This window comes from Schistocerca americana, chromosome 3 (genome assembly GCF_021461395.2).
Source record: "Schistocerca americana isolate TAMUIC-IGC-003095 chromosome 3, iqSchAmer2.1, whole genome shotgun sequence".
Lineage (NCBI taxonomy): Eukaryota > Metazoa > Arthropoda > Insecta > Orthoptera > Acrididae > Schistocerca > Schistocerca americana.
In genome coordinates this window covers 936,862,108-936,879,063 of record NC_060121.1, presented here as the reverse complement: position 1 = coordinate 936,879,063, position 16,956 = coordinate 936,862,108, and the positions used below count along the sequence as shown (strand labels likewise).

Sequence of the window (16,956 nt, the reverse complement as noted above, 5' to 3'; positions counted from 1 at the left end):
GTCGTATGCGTGTTTGGCGCCGTGCAGGTGAGCGCCACAATCAGGACTGCATATGACCGAGGCACACAGGACCAACACCCGGCATCATGGTGTGGGGAGCGAACTCCTACACTGGCCGTACACCACTGGTGATCGTCGAGGGGACACTGAATAGTGCACGGTACATCCAAACCGTCATCGAACCCATCGTTCTACCATTCCTAGACCGGCAAGGGAACTTGCTGTTCCAACAGGACAATGCACGTCCGCATGTATCCCGTGCCACCCAACGTGCTCTAGAAGGTGTAAGTCAACTACCCTGGCCAGCAAGATCTCCGGATCTGTCCCCCATTGAGCATGTTTGGGACTGGATGAAGCGTCGTCTCACGCGGTCTGCACGTCCAGCACGAACGCTGGTCCAACTGAGGCGCCAGGTGGAAATGGCATGGCAAGCCGTTCCACAGGACTACATCCAGCATCCCTACGATCGTCTCCATGGGAGAATAGCAGCCTGCATTGCTGCGAAAGGTGGATATACACTGTACTAGTGCCGACATTGTGCATGCTCTGTTGCCTGTGTCTATGTGCCTGTGGTTCTGTCAGAGTGATCATGTGATGTATCTGACCCCAGGAATGTGTCAATAAAGTTTCCCCTTCCTGGGACAATGAATTCACGGTGTTCTTATTTCAATTTCCAGGAGTGTAGTTCAATAATTGTCATCCTGTAAATATGTTGAGGAAAAATGTAATTTTAGACACAGATTTTTTTAATATAATAAAATGCGAAGAAAAGTTATTGTGTATATTTTGGACGGTAAAAGACATTGACGTCGTACTCAATGGCAAGCAAGGAATTGCTCACATGGTAAAAATGTGTAGGCTGGAGTGAAGCTCGACCTGTGATTGAACAAATTAGAGGTATGGTGGAACTAATAGAAAGTATGACTGGCGAGAGCAGGCGAACTTTGCCAGTTACTCGGGCAGTGTGGAGATGTTTTCTCCGACAAACGTAGCAGAGTTGCTGGCATTGAATACACAGCCAAACTAAAACAGCACGAGCATGTACGTGTAAGGCCATACTGTGTCGTAAGCGTGGATAGTGAACCAGTCAGAGTCAGGTTGAAACGTCCCCTTAGAAAAATCAGCGAATGACTGTGCTGGTAAACCTGTTACGTTATTTGATTTTCAAACAGCTGAGCAAAACTGAACGTACTCAGACATTTCTCTCTTTACTTATTCTGATCATCACTAAGCTGACATGCAATATTTTTAGCGCAACGCAATCTGACTTTCAATAATCCCTACAAAAGAATGGCCCTGACTAACAATAACCTATACCTTTCACGAATCACTTACCTCACAAAAATCTTCGTTACTCGAACTACTCGAACTACTGCAATACAGCGAGCGCCAATACTGCCAGCTAAATAAAAGATTCAAAGTACTGAAGGCACTAACTACTGATAGGCATAGCTAGCAAACGAAAGATTTTGATAGAGAGCAAACAATGTATTTACCTTAATAGTGTTCAAAAGTCATAATATATATATCAGTTCATGACATCCAGTCTTACAAATTTACTGTCTCTGATGGACACACTTCCAGATCATCCGCTCTCAAAACTCCGCCATCTCTCTCCCCACATCCACCACTGCTGGCGGCTCACTTCCAACTGCGCAATGCTACGCGCTGTTAGCAGCCAACTGCCCAACACTACAATAGCAAATACCAACAATGCAAACCAGCCACAGACTGCACACAGCACAGTCAGTGATTTTCATACCGAGCGCTACGTGACGTTACCAACATAAAAACCTAAACAGCCTACTTACATATTCTTAGTTTTACTACTGATTTATTTTTCTTGTTTGCTGCAAAGTGCCTTATATTAGTTGTAATATTGCAATTGCTTTACTACTTTAGATTTACTGCTGCTTGCTCTGCCAATTTGCATTTTTTTGTCATTGCTGTTTGTGTTAATTTGTTTTGTGCTGCTGCATTGCCTCGTCCCTTAGTATATATATCTGAGCTCAGTAGATTTAAGAGTGGGTAGACTATATATGAAACTAACTACGAAGAATAGGGAAAGAATGCATTGAGAAGTTATATGAAAAAGATTTGGGCAAAAATGAGTATTGTACAATGAGAAATATTTATTTTGAAAGAAGATATGAATAGAATACAGTAAGCATACTTGGATAGGATTTTTTTTGGTGGAAACAAATGTTGAAATAAGAGGAAAGATCTATGGAATGAAGTTTTCGGTTGGGCTGCAGTACCAAATGTTACACTGAAAACAAACCCTGTCCTTTCCTTTTGTGTTAATCCGCTATGTGTTTGTGTACTCTTATGTATATGTGTTTTTCCTGTCTTTATGTGTTTAGCTGATACGAGTTATGTTGTAGAATTTTTCTAATAATATGTTATTTACTTTGTAAAAATGTTTAGACTTTATTTTCGAAAGCTATTCTGATCTTTTATGTATTTACTTATGTCATAATTCCTGTAACACTGATGTACATGTTTATTTCTATTCTTTTGTAAAGCCTGTATTACTACAAATGTTATCTGTATTATTATGTTTTACTGATGTTTTCTGTATCTTTGTAATTGTATTCTCATGTTATAAAATTGTAATGGACACCAGATCATCAAATTAAGTAACTTGTAAGCATTCATTTCACTGCACACATTTCTGTTGGTCATAGTATATGCACAATATGTAAGAAGTTGGGACTGTTAGTGTTTGCATGTGTGTTAATATTTCAACAAGGGACTGGTTAACTTCATTGCTGGTTCTAAGGACATTTCAAAAAAAAAAAAAAAAAAAATTGTGAGTGCACAAGTGTTGGTTTATGGACTTGCTATATTGTAATATTGTATAAGACTCATCGATGGTGACTGTGCACCTGCACAGTCGCAACAGATGGCTGCTGGCCGTCTCTACAAGGACTACAGTGGGTCTGTGCCTTTGATGGCCCACCAATACCATTATTTCTACAAGGACTGCAGTGGGTCTGCACCTCTGGTGGCCCACCAATACCATAATCTCTACCAGGACTACAGTGGGTCTGCTCTGTGATGACCTACCTACCAATATTCTTCAAAACTTCGACTGACTCTGCTGTAGGTTTGCCCTGTTGTGACCCATTACCTGCCTGCATGTCAAGAATCAGCACTGTCTTTCCGTTGAAAGGACAAAACTACTTCTTCAAGACTGCATGTAAATCCACTACTTCTGTGTGCATTTTCTTTTACTGCTCAGACTTTGAAAAAATAACTGCAATTACTATTGTGATGAATGATCAGTGCTGTTTTAATGAGAACAGTTTTTGCTTTTGACCAACATTGTATCGATAAACGCGTGCATTTGATATATTCGTTAGTGTTAATATAAAATTTTTTTAACAAATATGTATTGGCCAGTGCCAAAAACAGTTTGTAACATTTTTTGTGGGGAGCATGAGGGCTATGTAAGTAGGCTGTTTAGGTTTTTATCTTGGTAACGTCACGTAGCGCTCTGTATGAAAATCACTGACTGTGCTGTGTGCAGTCTGTGGCTGGTTTGCATTGTTGGAATTTGCTATTGTAGTGTTGGGCAGTTGGCTGTTAACAGCGCGTAGCGTTGCGCAGCTGGAGGTGAGCCGCCAGCAGTGGTGGATGTGGGGAGAAAGATGGCGGAGTTTTGAGAGCGGATGATACATTGTTTGTTCTCTATCAAAATCTTTCATTTGCTAACTATGCCAATCAGTAGTTAGTGCCTTCAGTTGTTAGAATCTTTTATGTAGCTGGCAGTATTGGCGCTCGCTGTATTGCAGTAGTTTAGTAACGAAGATTTTTGTGAGGTAAGTGGTTCATGAAAGTTATAGGTTATTTATTGTTAGTCAGGACCATACTTTTGTAGGGATTGTTGAAAGTCAGATTACGTTGCGCTAAAAATATTGTGGGTCAGTTTAGTGATGATCAGAATAAGTAAAGAGAGAAATGTCTGAGTACGTTCAGTTTTGCTCAGCTGTTTGAAAATCAAATGACGTAACAGATTTACCAGCACAGTCATTCACTGATTTTTCTAAGGGGACGTTTGGAGGTTGAACCAGAAGTCGGAGTGGAATGTCATAGAACAATGTAGGAGTGACTATTGTCATCCGATATATTTAAGAAAGAGGACGATTTTGTGAGGATAGTGCTTGACACGTAGAAATTAAAGTAATAGAGATCACGATTAGCTGGGTAACATGACTGCTATAGAACTTCGACAGTGTTAAGCTGATGGGCTTGTGGCAGGTCGCACTGGTGGAAGGAAGAAATTAGGCGATCCACTGAATTCCCATTTGAAGGAAGAAGTTTCAGGCTTAAGCTGGTACCTTTCGAATTCACCATATCTATGTCAGTATTTGTGAGGCTGTTAACTCATGTATTGTGTGCAGAATTCATTGGAAAATTGGTAGTGTATGTCGATGACATATTCACTGCAACGAATTCTTGGCACGAACGTTTTGAACTAAAGTAAAGGGTACCGACATCTTTAAGATGACGTGAAATGGCTTTGAAAATAGGGAAATGTGAGTTTGTAAGGGCTGAGATGCAATTCTTGGGGTATAAACTAACATCGGAAGGAATTCTGTAGGAAATTCCTCGGGGACAGAAGCTTGAATGCACTAAACCTATGCAGGCTGTTGAAAAAGAACTCGTTGTGGAAGAGGAGTGAGGACTGTGAGAGAAAATTTATGAATAAAAGGTAGTATGAACAATAGTAAATTGTTGTACATTCCCGACATAACGTTACCGTTTTGTCTAGGCATGGATAGCTCCGACGGTGGATTTGGATGTAAGGTCTTGAAGGAGAAAATGGTGAATGGCGTACTAGAGCATCGAAATGTAGGCTTTGACATTAATACTCCAAACTAAAATGAGAGAGGCTATAGTATTTCAGAAAAGGAATTGCTCGCTATAGTGTATGAATTCCAGAAATTCCGCCTTTATCTGGAGGGTCAAAAGGCAGTACTGTCGCTGGACCACAAGGCTTCAAGTGATGTGCAGGAGTGTCAGCGGTTGAACGGGAGATTGATGCATAACGTGACGTTTTTTCAACAATTTTTTTCAACAATTTATGTATACAATCCATTACATCAAAGGGTAAATAATTGAATCACTGATGAGCTGTAACATTTACCCATTGGGGCTGAAGATTAAGTGAGCAAGAGGAGTATCAGCTGCTATCTACGAAAGGGGCAGAAAGGGAACATTTCATACAAGCTTATGCAAAACACATGAGATGCATGGAGAATGAGGTCCTGGAGTTAAAAAAAATAAAACTGTATTTTAAAGCAAAAGGATGAGCGAAAATATCACTGTATTACGAACTCCACAAAGGGATGATTTTCAGCAGAAGGTCAGTACAGCGCTCAGAAATTTATCAGACTTCTACACAGAATCATTCACATTAACAATCTATCAAGGAGAGTGCGTGCGTAGTTAACCACTTGTGACAAGTGGGGAAAAGAGAAGCACAGTACAGTGACGTATCAAAGGGGAGGTAGAAAGTATTACTCAGAAGAGGGCGGGAGAGTTATTTGCAATTGATAATTTCTGTACCTACCAAGTCGTCGTTGAGGGATGAGATACATCTTCGTGGTTGTGGATGCATTTTCAAAGCTCATCAGGCTGTACCTGATATGGAAAACAAATAGCAAGATTGTGACTGCAGAGTTAGAGGAAAATTGCTTAATGAAGGTAGCAAAACCAGAAAGAATACTATCGGACAGTGTTTGGCAGTTTACATCAAGAGCCTCGGATACCTTTGTAACAAATCATGGGATGAAACATACTAAAACATCAGCACATCACCCGGCAAGTAATTTGGTCGAGTGCTATATTGTGGACACAGGGCGATTGCGCAGGACATACGGTAGAGATAAGCACTCATGATGCATAGAAATTGTACCCGCATTAAAGGATGTGCTCAACGGTGTGAAAAGCAACGTCAAGGGCTTCTCACGCTTTGAGATCATGAGGGACCGCAAATCTAAGTCCCTGATACCCTATATTACTAAATAACCACAGAGAAAAGTATTGACGGCTGCTGAGAGAGAGAAAGCAGTGCAAGAGCGGATGGGAAAGACGGCACATGAAGGAAAAAGACTACACGATGGTCGGTGTAGAGTTCTTAGAGAAAATGTCTAACTTATTGATAAATTATTGTTGAAGTCATTCTTAATACATTTAAAAAATGACTGAGCCAATAATAATAAGAATAATAATAAAATCAAGGACCAAAATATCACGAAAAATTCATCAAATTGACACATAAATATGGATTACAGGCAAAATCTCACAGGATAGAAAAGTGCGCTAATCGACCCACTGCAAATAAAGAGCGATAAGACAGACTTATTCACTGACGTTTGTCATTATTGCCGGTCATTTACAAAATTGCCTCCAAGGTTTTAATCAACAGACTTAAACCACAAGGTGAAACGTGAGTACCAAGTAGGCTTCAGAAAAGGAGTAACGTGTATCGAACAGATTTCGAAACCATCTACAATTCTGGCGCTCAGACAAATGAACGCACTCGTTGTCACATTTGTAGATTTTAAGAAGACTTACGTCTCCACAGACAGGTAGACTCCTTTCGACACAATGGAAGAATATGGAGTAGACAGAAAAACTAGGGCTCTCTTACGACAGATACTCAGAGACACAACATCCAACTAAAATTTAAGTTATGGAAGAAGTGTTAGTAGCATTCGGGACAGTCACAGCGGTCAGAGAAGGAGATTGACACTCACTGCTTTTATTCAACTAGATCTAGAACAAATTTGTCAAACAATGGGAAAAAAAGTAAAAGAGATTCAGTTAGGAAGAACACGTACAAAGAAAACTATAAGACAGTTCCAAAAAAATGGCTCTGAGCACTATGGGACTTAACTTCTGAGGTCATCAATCCCCTAGAACTTAGAACTACTTAAACCTAACTAACCTAAGGACATCACACACATCCATGCCCGAGGCAGGATTCGAACCTGCGACCGTAGCGGCTGCGCGGTTCCAGACTGCAGCGCCTAGAACCGCTCGGCCACTCCGGCCGACTAAGACAGTTTCAAGCGTGTGCAGATGACCTGGCAATACTCAGCAACAGTAGACAAAGTGGGTTGAAACACTTGCATGAAATTTCTTCCACAGCAGGTGTACACACATCATTTGAGAAAATACGATACGTCGTAAGAAAGAACTAAGATACAGAAGCCATGCACTTGAAACAAAGAAAAGTAAGAGAATAAAAAAAATTCAGGTGCCTAGGGCAATACATACAAAGAGGAGGAGCAAACAACCATCCAACGTAGAAAGAATAGACATGACGACTTCTCATGGATGCACTACAACAAAAGAAACATATCAAGACAGGCCAATACAAGCGCTACAGAAACGTAGAGTGGAAAACAACAGACTCGCAAAGAGGATTTTCAAGACTTAAAACAAGCAGAAATTAATAGGGAACTCATAAACGTAAGAGGTAAATTCAAAAGCAAAATTATGGACACGAAATTTGAAGTATGTGAAAGGAGGAGAATAGGTAAAAGTATAAAGAAAAGGTGGAAACATTAAAACAGTCAAAGGATGTAGAGATTTGTGGAAAAGAAAAAGAGCTAAACAAGAAAAATTGAAAAATCAAGTTCAAAAACTGTCTTACGGGTAGAAATGTATAATAATAACAATAATAATAATTGCGATTGTAAGAGCAACAGTAAAGAGAAAAATAGGAAGACGATTTGAAGCCGATGGAAGACATTGCATCACCCAAACAAATAATGAAACACCTTCCACTAGAGAAGAGAAACGTAGGAAGTCTGGTAGGCCGATAGACTGTAGTGTAAAGTCGTAACGTCAGCCAGTCACTTAATCCCTGAAGTGCGAAGTAATGAACCAATAATAATAAAACTTGATTTAAAAGCTGATGATAATCATGGTACTACTGGCCGCAACTAAAAGAAATGATTCATTAATTCAAATTAAGGACAATAGCTACCTCTCATCCACAATAAAAGCGGCCACGTGGACCTAAATGACAGCGATTCCCATTTCAAGCAGCATCCGCCACTTTATGGCTCTCAGCTAATAGGTTTTGAACACCTTTCGTATGCTGAGAGCAATTAACATGAAGTACGTTCAAGAATGACCGAGAAGTATCAAAGGACCTAGCGTAATAAAAAAGCTGTCGGAGGAGCGAACGTTTATCGCTTTTTCCGTAGAACTGACCTTGGTTACTGGGTCCCTTGTGGGGCGACAGCTGGGTGCTGGCTGTTGTAACGTCCTAGAGCCGACCTACCACGCCTTTGCCTGGGGCAATGCAGGTACCCTCTCCAGGTGATCATCCAGCGCGTATAAATTCCCGGATCGCCATTCCGTCGGCTCAGTTGGCGGCGACGACAACAGAAGGCGACAACATGAAAGCTATCGTAAGTATTTCTCCGTCTGTCTTCTGGGATATAAATTACATTGAAAGAGTTGTACGATGTGCCGAGTTTCTGAAAACCTTTATATGTTTCATGTGTATACTACCTTTCGAAGTTCCACTAGGAATAATTAATAGTTCTATCACCAGTAGGCATTGCACGCACATACTGTCATAAGTTCGTTCAGCGAACACTTTACCATGATACTGGCATCGTTGTAAATAATATCTAAAAGATATTTCTCAAGCGGGTGAATTACGAAAATTCTGATACTTTGTAACTGAGGCTTGGAACATGCCACTCACACGTGGAATGAGTTATATGTTACCAACAAGGTCTCTCTGTTAGCTTCGTAGAGGTCATACGGAAGAACCATCGAAACGAAAAAAATATTACTCTGGCAGGAAATTTCAAAATGGAGCACACTCGGCTTCATAGTGAACGATTCATTCTGAAAGTAAGTGTTAACTTTTTTGTATAGCAAGTAATGACCGAAATTACGGGCAATGTAATCATTTTGGGAAAAAGTGTTAACTGTGCTACAGCTAGTGGTAGCTATATTATATATACGTGAATCAGTTAGCCGCCGAAGGTGCCGAAATTTGTAGGTCGCCATACGTTTACTGGAAATCTAGGAAATTTCCACAAACGGTGTGCGTCAGTTTAAGCTATTGGCTAGTTCCTGGCCTCCTAGCCTTTATCATATAAAAGTGTGCCTCTTGTAATCACACATGACCAACTACTTGCCGCTCAAGAATATTTTTAAAAAGTCTATTAAAAGATATCCAAACAAATTAAACTGACTTTCTACCAAATGTATAGTCTGACAGTGTTTGACATTACATGAATCCTTTTGTGTCTATTATGTCTAATATAATTATCCGGGCTGTTATGCCGTGGTCGGTTGATGAATTCTGTGTCAATTCCGAACGTTTCCTTTTTTGGAAAAGAAATTGCGTATGTCACTTTCCAATAAAATGCAAGTTGGGGCTGAAGGGGAGGGGGGGGGGGGGGGGAGAAGACTCAACTATTAGACAGTTACATGGGGATAAATAATTATACAGTCGAGGAATAGCGATGAAGCCAGCAAGTGGTTAAGTAACATCGAAATGTATGCACATGTAGCATAAGTTTTCAAAGAACTGTTTATAATTATGAACGGAGTGTAGTAGCAGTTCTATGTAGCATGAATTTTGTAGTTCGTTGAAAGTTTACCGGAGCTATGTTGCTCTCAAATGGCTCTGAGCACTATGAGACTTAACTTGTGAGGTCATCAGTCCCCTAGAACTTAGACGTACTTAAACGTAACTAACCTAAGGAAATCACACACATCCATGCCCGAGGCAGAATTCGAACCTGCTACCGTAGCGGTCGTGCGGTTCCAGACTGTAGCGCCCCGAACCGCTCGGCCACTCCGGCCGGCAGCTATGTTGCACCCGATGTCAATGCACAGGTCACCTAATTCACATAACTAACAGTTCGGGTGATTGTGGGCGCGAAGCTGTGTCCCAAAAGCGCCCCAAACGTCTTCCATTTGGTTCTTATCAAGCGAGCCGGCCTCTGTGGCCAAGCGGTTATAGGGGCTTCAGTCCGGAACCGCGTGACTGCTACGGTCGCAAGTTGGAATCCTGCCCCGGGCATCGATGTGCGTGATGTTCTTAGGTTACTTAGGTCTAAGTAGTTCTAAGTTCTAGGGTCTGAAGACCTCAGATGTTAAGCCCCATAGCGCTCAGAGCCATTTGAACCATCTTATCAAGCGAATTTGGTGAACAGGACACCAATGTAAGTTCACTATCACGCCCCTCAAACCACTGGAGCGTGATACTAGCCTTGTGAAGTGGACGTCCTCGTTGAAAATTCCATGGCTGTCGGGGAAAATAGTACGAATGGATGCAGGTAGTCCGCAGTAACGTTCGCGCAGTTCATGCCTTAGATTACTACCACGGGTCTCACAGAAGCCAGGGAGAAAATCGGCCTTTCGTCTGGATGAAGGCGGATCGTTCGCCTGGATGATGGCGGATTCGCTCTCGTCATCGACCTAGTGTAACAACAAACATCATTCATCCGACCAGGCCACATGTTCCTTTTAAACAACGATCCAGCGTCAACGATAGTGTGCCCACTGCAGTTGTAATCGACGTTGTCGTTGTATCAACGTAGGAAGACGTAGAAGTCGTCTGTGCGTTTAACGATGTGTCCCAAACCCCTGTGCCTGCACCAGCATTATACTCTATCCGATCTAGCACAAATCGCAGCTTATCCTGCTTTACACATCTAGGTTTCACTGTCCTTCAAGGACTTTCCGCAGAAGCTCATGAGAGCATCACCCCAACAGCCAATCTGTTTCGTCGTTTCCTAGAAGTTCCTCCCAGGACTATCTGTCCTCACTCAATGTCGCTTATGGCAATGGATTTCCCCGTTTGCAGCCCATATCATCCCTAGACCCACTCTCCATTCGTCTCTGCGCCGCTTATATACGAGGGCTATCCACAAAGTACATTACGTTTTGGAATTAAAAATAAATAAAGTATTGGAATTTTTTTATTATATACAGATGAAAGCCACACTTAAATACTACTTTTCTACATAGTTGCCATTTAAATTAAGGCACATATCGTAGCGATGGACGAGCTTGGAAATTCCTTCGTCGTAAAATTCGGCCGCCTGCGCCTTCAACCACGTGGTCTTGAAGCTGTGCGTCGTCATCAAAACGCTGCATAGCCAACCACTTCTTCATTGCTGGGAATAAGTGGAAGTCGCTCGGTACCAGGTCGGGACTGTACAGTGGATGAGGAAACAAGTCCCACTTAAAAGATTCGAGTACTTCACGAGTGGCATTTGCCGTGTGGGCCCGGGCGTTGTCGTGAATCAGCAAGATCAAAGCCCAACTTTCCTCTGCGCTTGTTTTGTATTGCTCTTCTGAGGTTGTGCAGAGTATGGCAATACCTTTGAGAGTTTATTGTAGTGCCTGTTTCCAGGAAATCCACAAAAATTGTATTTCTACCGGGTTACTGATTAACCACCTGGTTGAAGGCGCAGGCGGCCGAATTTTACGACGAAGGAATTTCCAAGCTCGACCATCGCTACGATAAGTGCCTTAATTTATATGGCAACTATGTAGAGAAGTAGTATTTAAGTGTGGCTTTCATCTGTATATAATAAAAAAAAATTCCAATACTTTATTTATTTTTAATTCCAAAACGTAATGTACTTTGTGGATAGCCCTTGTACTTTCTTGGACGGCGTCGCGCGCCCGCACCGCCAACAGAGGACATTCAATGTCACGGTAGCACGATGGGAAGTTGCCGTAATATTTAGGTTCATCGATGTTTGTTAGTGCTGTAAGGGCTTGGGCAGCAGTTATGGGATGATGAAGATTGCGGCAATGGTGAAAAATAATGTAAATGACTGAAGCCAATGACGTGTCGCATTATCATGAGTTATTGAAATGCGTATACCAGGAGAACCTCAAAGTCCACATATGTGTCATATATGTGAAAAATTTAGTAGCTTTCTGTACTCCATTTCCGACTGTATGATCACTATGCTCAAAAGTGCGCCTTTTTTGATAGTACATAATGCCCATATGCAGTTTCTCTGAGAGAGTAAGCATCGAAAATGCATACCCTATCTGTTCCCAGAGACGTTCTACTGTCGCAGATCTTCCTGTTTCGGATGCCGGCTGTAGTACGCGCCGCCTTGACTGTGCTTGATGCTCAAACCGAGGAGCTTGTGAAAATATGCTGTACTACCAGCGATCTCTATCTAAACTGCATGTCAAACTGCAGTTGTTTGATTGTGTAAGGCAAAAGTCTTCGTACATAATTTCAAGCTTCTCTGCAAAATGGCGCACATTAAAACGCAAAAGGCATTGAATCTATAACATTGGGCGTTTCGACCGAGCGAGGTGGCGCAGTGGTTAGCACACTGGACTCGCATTCGGGAGGACGACGGTTCAATTCCGCGTCCGGCCATCCTGATTTAGGTTTTCCGTGATTTCCGTAATTCTCTCCAGCAAAATGCCGGGATGGTTTCTTTAAAAGGGCACGGCCGACATCCTTCCACATCCTTCCCTAATCCGATGAGACCGATGACCTCGCTGTTTGGTCCCTTCCCGCAAACAACCCAACCCAATCGGGCGTTTCGGAGTTCTGGAGAGCAACATATGTGAAGTGTTTTAAAACTGGAACTTTCTAACAGATTCCTAACAGATTAAAACGATGCACCGGACCAGGTCTTGAACCTGGCACCTTTCCCTTTCAAAAGTTGTACAAAAATCTGTGCCAGTTCTGCTGAGCCACTGTAGCACTCGAGTGTGATCTGGAAACTGGCAGATGGATTAAGAATATGAACCTCCAATGTGTTGATTTATTCGTTCAGTGTCGTGCCATAGCATGTTATGAGATCTAACAGAATCAATCAATTAAATACTATATTACACAGATACTTAAATAGATGTGACTGGTAAACCGAAGTGTCTAAAACAATGAGGACTCAGGCACGACACTGCTGATAAAAATTACAAATACACTACACAAGTACTCTTTAGATAGAAACTTTTAACAAACATGAAGGAACCTACTTTTCACTCTATACTGATGTTCACTTTTACGTACTTGGCGCCTGAACCGATGCATTGCTTACCTTTAAGTGTCACAGAGATATTTAGTGCAAATATGACTTTGTATTTCCTCAACAGCACATCGAACATCGAGTTTTCGAGGAGATGATTTGCAATAGTGTGTACTACAAGTTTATTTTGATAAAAGAGATTCGTGTAAAATTTGACAGATTGATGGATTTCAGGAATAGTGTTGTAAACGATTGTCAGCTTCCTACCAAACGTCCAGAGTAAATGTGACTTACAGTCTTATTATAATACTTCTTTAATGAAATAATTTTTCTGTTATTGTTTATCGAAAAAGATCATAACAGAGATTTCCGTATTCTTAACAATGCAAACGAAAGGAATTACTGTTATGTGACGTCATCAAACGAAATATTTGTGCTGTGCTGAGCTCATAGTCCTCTGCTCAATGACTCTTACAGTTAATGACCTAAGGCTTGTAACCAGGAATAGATTCAAGATCCTCAGCCGCACACAAAAGTTGCTAAATTTCGTCTGAACAGGGCTCTGATTCCCCAGCGGCAGCAAACGACCACTGTATCATCCACAGACGATAGGCGTCACTGGGTGCGTTCGTGGAGGAGCATGTGGGCAGCACATTGCCCTGCCAGCCGTCATCACTCAACAGAGGAAAGTCCACTTGACCTGACGGGCTACCAATTCGATTCTACACAGAGTACGCGAAAGAACTTGCCCCCCTTCTAACAGCCGTGTACCGCAAGTCTCTAGAGGAACGGAAGGTTCCAAATGATTGGAAAGAGCACAGGTAGTCCCAGTCTTCAAGAAGGGTCGTCGAGCAGATGCGCAAAACTATAGACCTATATCTCTGACGTCGATCTGTTGTAGAATTTTAGCACATGTTTTTTGCTCGAGTATCATGTCGTTTTTGGAATCCCAGAATCTACTATGTAGGAATCAACATGGAATCCGGAAACAGCGATCGTGTGAGACCCAACTCGCTTTATTTGTCCATGAGACCCAGAAAATATTAGATACAGGCTCCCAGGTAGATGCTATTTTTCTTGACTTTCGGAAGGCGTTCGATACAGTTCCGCACTGTCGCCTGATAAACAAAGTAAGAGCCTACGGAATATCAGACCAGCTGTGTGGCTGGATTGAAGAGTTTTTAGCAAACAGAACACAGCATGTTATTATCAATGGAGAGACGTCTACAGACGTTCAAGTAACCTCTGGTGTGCCACAGGGGAGTGTTATGGGACCATTGCTTTTCACAATACATATAAATGACCTAGTAGATAGTGTCGGAAGTTCCATGCGGCTTTTCGCGGATGATGCTGTAGTATACAGAGAAGTTGCAGCATTAGAAAATTGTTGCGAAATGCAGGAAGATCTGCAGCGGATAGGCACTTGGTGCAGGGAGTGGCAACTGACCCTTAACATAGACAAATGTAATGTATTGCGAATACATAGAAAGAAGGATCCTTTATTGTATGATTATATGATAGCGGAACAAACACTGGTAGCAGTTACTTCTGTAAAATATCTGGGAGTATGCGTGCGGAATGATCATATAAAATAAATTGTTGGTAAGGCGGGTACCAGGTTGAGATTCATTGGGAGAGTCCTTAGAAAATGTAGTCCATCAACAAAGTAGGTGGCTTACAAAACACTCGTTCGACCTATACTTGAGTATTGCTCATCAGTGTGGGATCCGTACCAGATCGGGTTGACGGAGGAGATAGAGAAGATCCAAAGAAGAGCGGCGCGTTTCGTCACAGGGTTATTTGGTAAGCGTGATAGCGTTACGGAGATGTTTAGCAAACTCAAGTGGCAGACTCTGCAAGAGAGGCGCTCTGCATCTCGGTGTAGCTTGCTCGCTAGGTTTCGAGAGGGTGCGTTTCTGGATGAGGTATCGAATATATTGCTTCCCCCTACTTATACCTCCCGAGGAGATCACGAATGTAAAATTAGAGAGATTAGAGCGCGCACGGAGGCTTCCAGACAGTCGTTCTTCCCGCGAACCATACGCGGCTGGAACAGGAAAGGGAGGTAATGACAGTGGCACGTAAAGTGCCCTCCACCACACACCGTTGGGTGGCTTGCGGAGTATAAATGTAGAGGTAGATGTAGATTTAGAGTTGCTACTTCTCAGCCACGTAGCCCCTCAATTGCCTCACAAGGGCTGAGTGCACCGCGCTTGCCAACAGCTCTCAGCAGTCCCGGGCAGCCATCCATCATAGTGCTACCCAAGTCCGACAGCGCTTAACTTCGGTTATCTGTCGGGAACCAGTGTTAACACAGCGGCAAGGTCGGTGGCAGCTGCACACAAACCTATGGAAAGTTTTTGTCTAACTACATTGTGATCGACAAGGCAGATGATAAGAATCTATAGGCACGTTGATATTCTACGTCGAGATAATATAACATCCACCGACTACTGTTACAATGATTAAAAATTTCCAATACAACTTGTATGGGTTATAGAGGGTCCTCAGCAGATGAAGGTTTCATAAGGAACTTATGTCTAGAACGTACCTAGGATGTAAAGTCAATTTGAGGATCGGATCACTTTCAAATCTCCACTTCTCAGTACGCACACAGCGGAGACAATGAGCTTTGACCTATGTGCTGCAGGAGCACATGGCATGGGATATGTTTCAAGTGCTTGTCTTTTGGTTCTCTTCTACGACAAAGGGTGTTCTCTCCAAAGTCAAGAGCGCAACATGTCCATGCAGTTCCACAGCCAACCCTAACAGTTTCGAACATATCGATGATTCACAGCCATTATCATATATGGGCGAAGATGTTACATGATGTCATAATTAGAAAAGGGAGTGATGACAGCGTCCTCTTCTCAGCTTATTTGAATATGGTGAAATGGGAGATGTGACAACGATCCGATCCTCAAACTGATATTACAGACAAATGGTATGTTTCTGGGCATGGATTCCTTATCAGAATTTCATCTATTAAGTCTTCTGTACAGCTCATAGAAGTTTGTAATACGAATTTTGACTCACTCTGTATATTTCGTCTCTACCTGAAGATATTCTTTTAGATCTGGTGTTGTTGGCTGTGATGGTGATGTGTGTGTGTGTGTGTGTGTGTGTGTGTGTGTGTGTGTGTTTGTGTGTGTGCTGCCACAGAGGAACACTGCGATAGCGAGTATTACTGTTATACACACTGACTCTGACCAGAGATATTGTCTCTCCACAGGTGTTCGTGTTGGTGGTGCTGGCTGTGGTGTGTGCGGCCTTGGCGATGCCTGGCCCGATGCCCTTCCCGCGCCCTTTCCCTATTCCAGTGGCTGCTGAGCCCAGAGAGACCCTCCGGGGCAGCGAGCAGTACTACTACTACCCCTATGTCTACGGATAAACCTGGACCGAATTGTCACAAGCTGTCAACAACGGATTTATGGACTTGGCACTGAAATGAAATCAAACACCTCCTGGTCAACATTTTCTTTCTGTTTGTTATATTCTTAATGTTCTCAGTCACACAATAAATTTTCTTCTTCTCTTATAAAGTGGCCTTTTCTTTACGAGGAATTAACGCACAAGCTTGTAAATCCAATTCCTTTTTAGTTATTTCTAAAATTAAATTTTTCACTTATGAGACAGAGCACACAGCAACAACGATTTCGTCACTAGAATGACTTATATGTATAATAATCCTCTAGTTGAGCACTAATGTTAAAATTTTTCCCTCCAGTCCACCTATAGACAAAGTAATTAGATTTTTTTAAACTTGTATGTCGTTCAATTCAAATCTGTTATCATCTAGGAACGTTCAACAGCCCCTTTTGTACTGTTGCCAAAAATACAGCTATGGGAAAACTACGTGGTGATCGATAAAATTGTAATATGGAGAAATTCTTCGCACCAAGATCCAGATCTACTGCCGGCCGGTGTGGCCGAGCGGTTCTAGACGCTACAG

General features: G+C 42.1%; 1 long non-coding RNA gene across 1 annotated transcript; it reads left to right on the top strand.

Annotated features, from left to right (window-relative positions):
• The first annotated feature begins 8,374 nt into the window (after positions 1-8,374).
• On the top strand, positions 8,375-16,546 carry LOC124607346. Its single transcript, XR_006978812.1, has 2 exons — positions 8,375-8,435; positions 16,237-16,546. It is a non-coding gene; the product is annotated as an uncharacterized LOC124607346 (long non-coding RNA).
• Positions 16,547-16,956: the final 410 nt, after the last annotated feature.